The sequence below is a fragment of the Coregonus clupeaformis genome, chromosome 10 (genome assembly GCF_020615455.1).
Source record: "Coregonus clupeaformis isolate EN_2021a chromosome 10, ASM2061545v1, whole genome shotgun sequence".
Taxonomy (NCBI): Eukaryota; Metazoa; Chordata; class Actinopteri; order Salmoniformes; family Salmonidae; genus Coregonus; species Coregonus clupeaformis.
This window is the reverse complement of record NC_059201.1, coordinates 40,094,663-40,104,877: the sequence shown is the minus strand read 5'-3', so window position 1 is coordinate 40,104,877 and position 10,215 is coordinate 40,094,663.

Below are 10,215 nucleotides of genomic sequence, written 5' to 3'. Positions count from 1 at the left end.
TGGTCTTGGCCATGGTGGAGAGTTTGGAATCTGATTGATTGATTGCTTCTGTGGACAGGTGTCTTTTATACAGGTAACAAACTGAGATTAGGAGCACTCCCTTTAAGAGTGTGCTCCTAATCTCAGCTCGTTACCTGTATAAAAGACACCTGGAAGCCAGAAATCTTTCTGATTGAGAGGGGGTCAAATACTTATTTCCCTCATTAAAATGCAAATCAATTTATAACATTTTTGACATGCGTTTTTCTGGATTTTGTTGTTGTTATTCTGTCTCTCACTGTTCAAATAAACCTACCATTAAAATTATAGACTGATAATTTCTTTGTCAGTGGGCAAACGTACAAAATCAGCAGGGGATCAAATACTTTTTTCCCTCACTGTATGTCTTGAAGAGAAGTAGCCTATGAGGGGTAATATAATATGGCCTTTATAGACCACATTAAAGTGCTCCTTTCAAGTGGTTGTGCAAGCAAGCCCGTATTCAAGTCAAATCGTTTGACCTCTGCAAGGGTAGTACATTTTCCATTATCCATCATAACCGTTTCGATTTTGCGTTAAGGTTTGATACATTTATGTTAGTAAGGTAATGGTCAATGTTTTCCTGCATCGATTTTTACAAGACTTAAAGAGACACTGGAGAAATGCTGAAGTGAAGTGCACACCATAGTTTCACTGAACAGCTGCACATTCCTCAGCATGCAACAAGGTGCCAATAGATACTAATGACCAAACCACAGAACTATCTCAGGGACAGAGATACAGTGCACTGGTTTGAAGCCAGAGTGTGAGAATACCATAAACGTGCTGCTGATATACAGTAAGTGGAACAGCAAACACCGTAGTCTCAGTAAGTTTATCATTTTGAATGGACAGCTTTGGATATCTTTTTTGTGTAGCTTTTCATCCGCCTGCACCTTGTCATCATTATGAGGGCATGCTACAATAATGTTCAAAACCCCACACTTTTCAAGGACGTACTCAGGTTGGCATTTCAGACATCAGTTCTGCAGTTTAACAAAGATTCATTCACAATGTATGAGTTTGGTCAGCCTGCAGGCTTTCCAAGAAAAAGAGTCTGAACTTGAACTTGAACTCATTCTTCTTGAGCATGTGCAGTGTGCACATACATCAACCAAATAATGATAACATTCTACAGCTGTTTGTAGGGAAACCTCAGTGGTTTATATCTTAGTCTTTGCTTCTTCTTTATTTAGCAACAAAACTGACTTGTGTGCAACTATGGGGCAAAACAGACAGGGTTGGCTTAGATGGTTGACAACATGTAAACTATATTTAGTCTCCAATGTTTATTGAAATCCAATTTGTAAGTCGCTCTGGATAAGAGCGTCTGCTAAATGATGTAAATGTAAATGTATACATTTGCACAATGAGCACTTGTTGTCTCTCAAATACATTGGTACAGTTGTTGGTTAGCTAACTTGCACATTTTTGCCATATTAGCATAGACGTGACAACAGTCAAAACACCTCAAAACAAGACATGGTGTCAAGAACAAGCTAGAACTAGCTCAAATGAGCCATGTATGATTCCCCACATGGCAGCTTCTTGTCATTGTTGCTAGCTATCCAGAAACACAACAACACATTAACTTCTGTCCCATTGAAGCGTGCACATCGTTTTAGTGACATTGTCAGCTAACCCATCTATGGCCCTCTCCCTTCCTTTACACGTAACCTCATCCTGAGGTTGATGAAATCCTACCATCAGAAATGTTCACCCATATCTTAATAACCTCCAGAGGTCTTGGGGTTGTGATTTTTGAAAGAGTCTTTCATCCTTTGAATGAACACAGCCACATGCTGCAGAACTGTATCTGTTTGATGCCTCTGGGGGTTCTATGTGGATGCCCATCCATCATATGATTAACAAAGAAGTTAATATGATTGAATCAGAAGGTTTGCTTTCTCAGGAACAAATAAACATATTTAATTGATTTGCCTTCGACCCCACAATGGTTAAAACAACCCCAAACTCACACAATGTATCTAGTCTTGGTACCTGAAATGCATCTTCTTGCTTCTCGTCCCCTTGTGTATGTTTGGTAGTTAAAGCAATATTGTGATTATTATGTCAACACAAGGGTATGTCAGAGCTGGCACACACTGGGTCTGATAGTACAACAGCTGTTCTCTGTCCTTTCACAGGCCAGGGCAGGGAGAGGGTGTGGAAGATAAAGACAAAGAGAAGCCATTTTCTGGATAGTGCAGCTGGTGTTGGCAGCAGCTTCCCTCAGCCTAACCGCAAGCGCCGCAGGGTAGTTTAAGTAGTGGTAGCTGGCTCCCACATCTATTTACTGAAGCAAACATCAAGCAGTTGCACAATAGCCTAACAAGACAGAGGTGTGAAAACAGTGTTTGTGGGGATGGGAAGTGGCATGCCAGTCTGCCTTATTGTCGTATGCCATGCTGGAATAGAAGACCAATGGTGCCAGTGGAGTTATGGGGCGGCACAGATATAATGGGTCCGGCTGGGATGGAGCAGTTGTCAGCCATCATTAAGGTCCACTCTAACACATACCTCCTCCAAATCACTGTCATCAGCCTTACAAGGTGCAGACAGCGTAGACACTCTGGGGGTGGAGAGGAGGCTTTGTGTGTTTTTGTCATGGTCCAGTCTTCACTGGGAGTTTTTTTGTGATGTGAGTATGTGGTGTCATGCAAGCAGCACAGCTACTCCTTTCCATTAAGATTTTGAGTAATCTCGTTCACCAGCTGGCTCTCCCTAACAATTGAGCCTGGCAACGAGGTTAGATTCAAGGGGTTTGATGGTGAATGTTCTGTCTGGAGCATAGTTTGCAACAGCCATTGAAGTGTAAGAGTTAGAGGAATGGGTCCACAACCAGATTGCCCCAATTCATCCAGCTATAAAAAAGAAATAGCAATTGCAAAAATGTGCAGATTTCTGGTCAAGTGTGCTGTATCTGATAAACATAATAATGATATTGTTGTGCCAGCACAATTTCTGGGTAGTGCTACACAAACTGTACCACAGACTCTGCCAAAACCTCAAACCACGTACTGCAAAGGTTTCCTTCTTAAGTCTGTAATGTCATAGGCCTGAGCTAGTGTCTATTGTTCATGAGCGACTGATAATGTCCAGATATTATTTCTGGGGCTCAGCCTAAGACACTGGATGAAGTACATATTTGACTTAGATTAGATTGAATTAGATGCAATATTGTCACAGTGGTATCCCTCAGGTGCCTCTTTCGCTATATTTCCCTCCGTTTGATCTTTCCAGCCCTGTATCTGTATAGGTATAAGTTCACTCTCACTGATTCATACCAGTTGTAATGTAAGTGTATCATGCCGTATGAGTAAACGTCCACAGCCTGGAGATCCGTAACTCTAATGACTTTTTCTCAGAACCGAAAGGTTCTGTTTATTTACAGTGCTTGTAAATGAAGGACTAGTAAGGCAATGTTTTTAGTATTCGCCTGCTCTCTCCGACTCATCCCAGGTCTAGTAAGCTTTGAGTCATAGAGGAAGAGAGAGATTGAGCACAGGGTCACAGCTACAGATTCTGCATTGAACAGAATTCAGAGGGGTTGGGTTAAATGCAGAAGACACATTTAGGTTGAATGCATTCAGTTGTGCAACTGACTAGGTATCCTCCTTTCCCTTCCCTTCCCTATATTATATTATCTGTCTATCTCCTCATTTTGAATTCCATGCTGTCACAGTCACTAGCCCATTTAAGCTTAATATCCTTGTCATCTATCGCCCTCCAGGTTCCCTTGGAGAGTTCATCAATGAGGTTGACGCCTTGATAAGTTCCTTTCCTGAGGATGGCTCACCCCTCACAGTTTTGGGGGATTTCAACCTCCCTACGTCTACATTTGACTCATTTCTCTCTGCCTCCTTCTTTCCACTCCTCTCCTCTTTTGACCTCACCCTCTCACCGTCCCCCCCTACTCACAAGGCAGGCAATACGCTTGACCTCATCTTTACTAGATGCTGCTCCTCTACTAATCTCACTGCAACTCCCCTCCATGTCTCCGACCACTACTTTGTATCCTTTTCTCTCTCGCTCTCCTCCTACACTACTCACTCTGCCCCTACACAGATGGTAATGCGCCGCCGCAACCTTTGCTCTCTCTCTCCCACTACTCTCTCCTCTTCCATCCTATCATCTCTTCCCTCTGCTCAATCCTTCTCCCTCCAATCTCCTGATTCTGCCTCCTCAACCCTCCTCTCCTCCCTTTCTGCAACCTTTGACTCTCTGTGTCCCCTATCCTCCCGGCCGGCTCAGTCCTCCCCTCCAGCTCCATGGCTTGATGACTCACTGCAAGCTCACAGAACAGAGCTCCGGGCAGCTGAGCGGAAATGGAAGAAAACTAGACTCCCTGCGGACCTGGCATCTTTTCACTCCCTCCTCTCTACATTTTCTTCATCTGTTTCTGCTGCTAAGGCCACTTTCTACCACTCTAAATTCCAAGCATCTGCCTCTAACCCTAGGAAGCTCTTTGCCACATTCTCCTCCCTGCTGAATCCCCCCCCCCCTCCTCCCTCTCTGTGGATGACTTCGTCAACCACTTTGAAAAAGAAGGTTGACGACATCCGATCCTCGTTTGTTAAGTCTAATGACACTGCTGGTCCTGCTCACACTGCCCTACCCTATGCTTTGACTTCTTTCTCCCCTCTCTCTCCAGATAAAATCTTGCGACTTGTGACTGCAGGCCGCCCAACAACCTGCCCGCTTGACCCCATCCCCTCCTCTCTTCTCCAGACCATCTCCGGTGACCTTCTCCCCTACCTCACCTCGCTGATCAACTCATCCTTGACCGCTGGCTATGTCCCTTCCGTCTTCAAGAGAGCGAGAGTTGCACCCCTTCTCAAAAAAACCAACACTCGATCCCTCTGATGTCAACAACTACAGACCAGTATCCCTTCTTTCTTTTCTTTCCAAAACTATTGAGCGTGCCGTCTTTAGCCAACTCTCTTGCTATCTCTCTCAGAATGACCTTCTTGATCCTAACCAGTCAGGTTTCAGGACTGGTCATTCAACTGAGACTGCTCTTCTCTGTCTCACGGAGGCTCTCCGCACAGCTAAAGCTAACTCTCTCTCCTCTGCTCTTGTCCTTCTAGACCTGTTTGCTGCCTTTGATACTGTGAACCATCAGATCCTCCTCTCCACCCTCTCCTACCTGACCGGTCGCTCCTACCAAGTGGCGTGGCGAGAAGCTGTCTCCGCACCACGTGCTCTCACCACTGGTGTCCCCCAGGGCTCAGTTCTAGGCCCTCTCCTATTCTCGCTATACACCAAGTCACTTGGCTCTGTCATATCCTCACATGGCCTCTCCTATCATTGCTACGCTGACGATACACAACTAATCTTCTCCTTTCCCCCTTCTGATAACCAGGTGGCGAATTGCATCTCTGCATGTCTGGCAGACATATCAGTATGGATGACGGATCACCACCTCAAGCTGAACCTTGGCAAGACGGAGCTGCTCTTCCTCCCGGGGAAGGACTGCCCGTTCCATGATCTCGCCATCACGGTTGACAACTCCGTTGTGTCCTCCTCCCAGAGTGCGAAGAGCCTTGGCGTGACCCTGGACAACACCCTGTCGTTCTCCGCTAACATCAAGGCGGTGACCCGATCCTGTAGGTTCATGCTCTACAACATTCGGAGAGTACGACCCTGCCTTACACAGGAAGCGGCACAGGTCCTAATCCAGGCACTTGTCATCTCCCGTCTGGATTACTGCAACTCGCTGTTGGCTGGGCTCCCTGCCTGTGCCATTAAACCCCTACAACTCATCCAGAATGCCGCAGCCCGTCTGGTGTTCAACCTTCCCAAGTTCTCTCACGTCACCCCGCTCCTCCGCACACTCCACTGGCTTCCAGTTGAAGCTCGCATCTGTTACAAGACCATGGTGCTTGCCTATGGAGCTGTGAGGGGAACGGCACCTCCGTACCTTCAGGCTCTGATCAGTCCCTACACCCAAACGAGGGCATTGCGTTCATCCACCTCTGGCCTGCTGGCTCCCCTTCCTCTGCGGAAGCATAGTTCCCGCTCAGCCCAGTCAAAACTGTTCGCTGCTCTGGCACCCCAATGGTGGAACAAGCTCCCTCACGACGCCAGGACAGCGGAGTCACTCACCACCTTCCGGAGACATTTGAAACCCCACCTCTTTATGGAATACCTGGGATAGGATAAAGTAATCCTTCTACCCCCCCACCCCCCTCTCCCCCCCCCCTCTTAAAAAATAAAAATAAACTATATTGTAAAGTGGTTATCCCACTGGTTATAGGGTGAATGCACCAATTTGCTCTGGATAAGAGCGTCTGCTAAATGACGTAAATGTAAATGTGAAATGTTATAACAGTTTGAAGGGAATACAGATGTCTGCCAATGGGATTTCCCAGCAAAAAATACTAATTGAGTCTCTAGGGAATTCCAGAAGGACAGATACTTATCAAGTGAAAATACAGGTGAACCAGAAAAATGGTTGGACCTCTATTTGATAAACAGTACATGCACAACAGTGTTACTAAGAAGGTATTACCCCTTTTAGCATTATTAACTGATGATTTGCAATTTGTGAAGCAGAGGGAGAGATGGAATGTGGATCAGGTTGTAACATGACTGACTGGCCGATAATCTGGTTTGGATTTATATACCATACAAGAGCAAGGTATCTGAGGTGCCCCCCCTGTCTTTCTCCCTCCCTCCGTCCGTCCGTCCGTCCGTCCGTCCGTCCGTCCGTCCGTCCGTCCGTCCGTCCGTCTGTCCGTCTGTCTGTCTGTCTGTCTGTCTGTCTGTCTGTCTGTCTGTCTGCCTGCCTGCCTGCCTGCCTGCCTGCCTGCCTGCCTGCCTGCCTGCCTGCCTGCCTGCCTGCCTGCCTGCCTGTCTGTCTGTCTGTCTGTCTGTCTCCCTCTGTCTCTATGAGGGTCTTTACACTTACTAGACTTTTTGCAAAAATACCCTCGGCTACACATATACTGCATGTAAACTTGAGAATTTGTAACGTCTTGACTAGTGGCATCAGTTCAGCTAAGCCTAGGGTATGGCAAAGTGGGGTGTATTCCTCCAAGGAATTCTTTGGAAGTTGAAGCTCATTTACTGCATTTCTACACAATTAAAAAACTCTAAAATGCTATTTGGAGAACAGCAAAAACGAACAAAAATGACCCCAACCATTAATTATCACCGCAATATTAGGTTTAAAGGTCTGTAGAATGGCATATACAATGTCAACCACTACTCAACCTCATCATAAATTAACTAATTTACTTGTGGAACGGCGCATACAGTGGAACGTGAAATAGATGCATAATACACGCTATCAAGTCACAACAAGGCTGACTTTAAATGCCGACATCCATAGACGGCGCATTAGTTTCAAATTTGGGGAAGCAATTTTTTCACCATAAAATTGCACCTTTATAATAAAGGATTGCATGCATTTATCATCGCATTTGAAGACTAATGTAAGATAGGCTACTATTCCTAATGTGATGAGTAAATTGCATAGTCATAATTTAGGCTAATAATATAACTCAATCACTGTTAGCAAAACAGACAGTTCTGAACAATGCATGCCTGAGCGTGTAGTGACATAGAGTAGGCCTAATCAGAGACGTTTCTTCTCCTTTCTTTGCATGGGGAAAATGTGGCTTTTTATAAATACATTTCATGCAATTCTAGTACACTTTATATGACTGGAGACATAAGCAACATATTTTTTTATACAACACAAATTAGTAGCCTACTCTGCTGACACTGACAAACAGATCAGTAAAAATGACCTTGTCTTGAATGCAACCATCTAATCTAGGCCTACGGAAAGGGGAGACACAAATTTTACAATATGACGTCCATCTAGCCTGGAGGAGGAAATTATTTCCTTCCCCCAACAATTCCAGTGGTACTGATCCAATGATAAAGACAGTGAATATGGGCACACTGTACAACCCATTATGCATCGTAGCAAACGTTCAATCGAACTAAATGCACCCCAGAACTGACTTTCTCATAGTTGTTCTACAGAAAATTGCCATGCCTGGTTACATTCTGAACTGATAGAGTTAGATCAACAGTTTAAAGTAATACCGAAATTATTGTATTTCAGTTGTGGTTGGGATATATTGACCACAGTGGAGGCTGGTTAGGGGAGGACAGCTCATAATAATGGCTGGAATGGAGCGAATGGAATGGCATCAAACATATGGAAACCACGTGTTTGATGTATTTGATACCATTCCACCCATTCTGCTCCAGCCATTACCACGAGCCCCTCCCCAATTAAGGTACCACCAACCTCCTGTGATTGACCAAAGTATCAGGAAAGTTTGGGATGTATTTTCCCTTAAAAATTCACCAGAAACAACCCTGGAACCCATTGACCCGGACCCCCACAATTTGCAACACAAAGTTACGCCCTTGATTTGCTAAGGTATTAAAGTTACACTAGCTACTGTATAAAAGTTAACTTAGAACAAACCAGGCTTCATTTGATCTATATCATGGAAGTCATTAAATCAAATCAAATGAAATTGTATTTGTCTGTCAGAGCGGGCGTAGGTGTGGTGTAGGAATCAGATGCAGGTCACAGATGCTAGTCCAAAAATACTTTAGTAAAGTCCACAAAATGAACGGCTACAAACAGAGCCGGAGGCACGAGAAAAATAACGCACTCAGCGTATAAATGCAAAACACGCACAACAAGTGCGGACTCTATCTAAAACAGAAACAGAGCACAAACTGACTGGAAACACCTGCTGACAAGGAACAACTACACACAACCACAAGACAGAAACAACGAGAACTTAAAGGACACATAATCAAGACAAATAAATGCTGTCTTCCATTCGTCTCCCTCCCTAATACGCACCAAGTTGTATGCGCTCCTGAGGTCCAATTTTGTGAAGAACCGCGCCCCGTGTAAAGACTCCGTCATAGTCGCAATCAGAGGGAGTGGATAACTGTATTTCACAGTAATCTGATTGAGACTGCGGTAATCAATACACGGGCGCAAACCTCCATCCTTTTTCTTCACAAAAAAGAAACTCGAGGACACAGGGGAAGTGGAGGGCCGTATGTATCCCTGTCTCAGAGACTCGGCTATGTAAGTCTCCATAGCTCTCTTCTCCTCTTGAGACAAAGGATACACATGGCTCCGCGGAAGCGCAGCTCCTACCTGGAGGTCTATCGCACAATCCCCCTGTCTATGTGGTGGCAATTGCGTCACCTTCGCCTTACTAAACATAAGTGCTAAATCCTCATACTCGGGGGGAATGTACAATGCGGGCACTTGGTTTGGACTCTCCACCGAGGTCGCCCCTACGGAAACGCCCAGACATCGCCCTACACACTGGGCAGACCACTCCTTAAGAGCCCTCTGTTGCCACGAAATAGAGGGATTATGGGTAATCAACCAGGGAAGCCCCAGCACCACCGGATACGCAGGAGAGTCAATAAGATATAGCTGAATAGTCTCCTCATGACCCTCCTGCGTCCCCATCCTAAGTGGAGCTGTGACCTCCCTAATCAACCCCGATCCCAACGGACGGCTATCTAGAGCATGTACAGGGAAAGGATTGTTGACAGGAAGGAGGGGAATCCCTAACTCTACACAAAATCTCCGATCTATAAAATTCCCGGCTGCGCCTGAATCTACTAGCGCCTTATGCTGGGAACGAGGTGCAACCTGTGGGAAACAAACAGGTATGGTTAGGTGCACAACAGAGAGCTCTGGGTAAGTGGGGCGCCTACTCACCTGGAAGGACTCCCCAGTGCGTGGCCTGCCGTCTCGTCCCCTAGGAGACCCCCCCCAGCACCTAGCCGCAGTGTGTCCTCCACGGCCACAGTTGGTACAGGGGGTGGTCCCCTTGGGGCTCCTTCTCCTCTCCTCTCTAGCGCCAGCACCCCCGAGCTCCATAGGACTAGGCTCGGAGGTGCTGGAGGGTGGAATGGACGACCCCCACTCAGGACGTCCGCGGGTAGCCAGCAGGGTGTCTAGGCGAATGGCCATGTCCACCAACTGGTCAAACGTAAGGGTGGTGTCCCTGCAGGGCAACTCACAACGGACGTCCTCCCGTAGGCTGCAGCGGAAGTGGTCTATGAGGGCCCGCTCATTCCACCCTGCGTCTGCCGCTAGAGTCCGGAACTCCAGTGCAAACTCCTGGGCGCTCCTCTTCCCCTGTCGGAGGTAGAATAGACGTTCTCCCGCCGCCTTCCCCTCAGGTG